A 1416-nucleotide genomic window follows, 5' to 3' on the forward strand; every position below is an offset into this window, starting at 1 on the left:
AAAATTGTAGAAATAGCATCAAGTCAAATGATAACAGCACCTAAAATGTCATATCACAAAAAAGGAAAAAGAACGAATAGATTTAAAGATAACAGAGTGGTAGTAAACCATAGTAGTAAACCATAAAACATTGGTTTAAAAAAACAGCAAAAATAATAATAATTGTACATAAAAATAAATAAATAAGTACAAGACTTTTTTTTTTTTTTGTTAATTAAAAAACCCACTATTTTTACTGAAAAACATTCACTCTGTGGGTGTGAACACACGCTTTAATTGACCCGTCAGTGAGCCGTACTGAAAGCCCCGCCCCCTCCTGCTGTGTGGGCTCATCCGATTGGCTGCTCAGCTCACTGCTCTCCACTGATAGGCCGGGGCCGCTGCCGGTGCTCTGGGAGGAGGCAGCCGGCTCTGCTCGGAGCTTGGACCCGCTGTCAGCTCAGACCGGACATCACTCCGCTTCCTCAGCTCGCTGCTCGACTGTACCGTGGACCTTTAAACCGAACCAAGTAGGTAGCATGCAATTAAACCGTTTTATTTGCTTACAGCAGAACGGCAAAAACATGTAAATAAAAAATGGCGACGTACAGGGAAGTAAAAGATGCTATCTGGTTGTCACATCTCTGCTACAGAGGTTAGCCGCAGCACGGCTGGAAAGCAGGACAGTAAAAACACGAATTGACATCAATATTATATGTGTGTGTTTGTGTTCTAGCTAACATCATCTGACTAAATGTCCCCTTTAAAGGTGGACATTCAAATGTAGCCGAATGTAGCTAAAGCAAACCTGCGTAAGGTGGACATTCAGGCCTTTATTAGCCTCCTTCCTGGTTTCTTGTGTGTTATTTATGAGGATAATTACTATTAAGACAGCACTATTACATGTCATTAATGGTTTGCATTCTTTCTGTCAACTGGCTGTTGCCTCAGTAGTCTCCTCCCAATCGTGCGATCATCAGCCTGTGTGCAGACTTATGTAACTTCAGGAACAGTCTGTGGTATTCGCCAAAAAAACGAGGCTCAAATCTACAAGTTGTAAAACTGTCAAAACTGATGTAGAAGTCCTCTGATGAGCTGCGGATTGATGCACACATGAAATGACTTCACACCACCAAAGAACGAAACATGCATCCACATTTAGGTATTTTTTTAAATCCAAGTCAAAGCTGAGCTATTTTGTGAACCATATGCTGCAGGGTTTTGTTAATAGTACTCATTGGCACACTTCCCATTTAAGAGGATTATTGTAGTGTTTATCATCTGGAGCAAAGTGAAATGTTGAGCCACTGCCCAGATTACTCGTGCTTTATGTTGTGAATGGATTCATTCATTCTCCTTTTTTTCCTTTTCATTTGAAAGAGGTGCTACAACTCAAGTTTTTCTTCATGCTCTTGATTATTATTTTACTTTTACTAA

At 40.3% G+C, this 1416-nt stretch overlaps 1 protein-coding gene across 1 annotated transcript in view; it reads left to right on the forward strand.

Moving 5' to 3' along the window:
• Positions 1 to 402: 402 nt before the first annotated feature.
• The window catches only part of idh1 (isocitrate dehydrogenase (NADP(+)) 1), a 16543-nt gene continuing 15529 nt past the window's right edge, over positions 403 to 1416 (forward strand). The window contains exon 1 of the mRNA XM_008299127.1: positions 403 to 509. The gene's annotated coding sequence lies outside the window, so the exon portion shown is untranslated. The remainder of the gene's footprint in view (positions 510 to 1416) is intronic.

The sequence above is a fragment of the Stegastes partitus genome, unplaced genomic scaffold (assembly GCF_000690725.1).
Source record: "Stegastes partitus isolate 25-593 unplaced genomic scaffold, Stegastes_partitus-1.0.2 Scaffold1382, whole genome shotgun sequence".
NCBI lineage: Eukaryota > Metazoa > Chordata > Actinopteri > Pomacentridae > Stegastes > Stegastes partitus.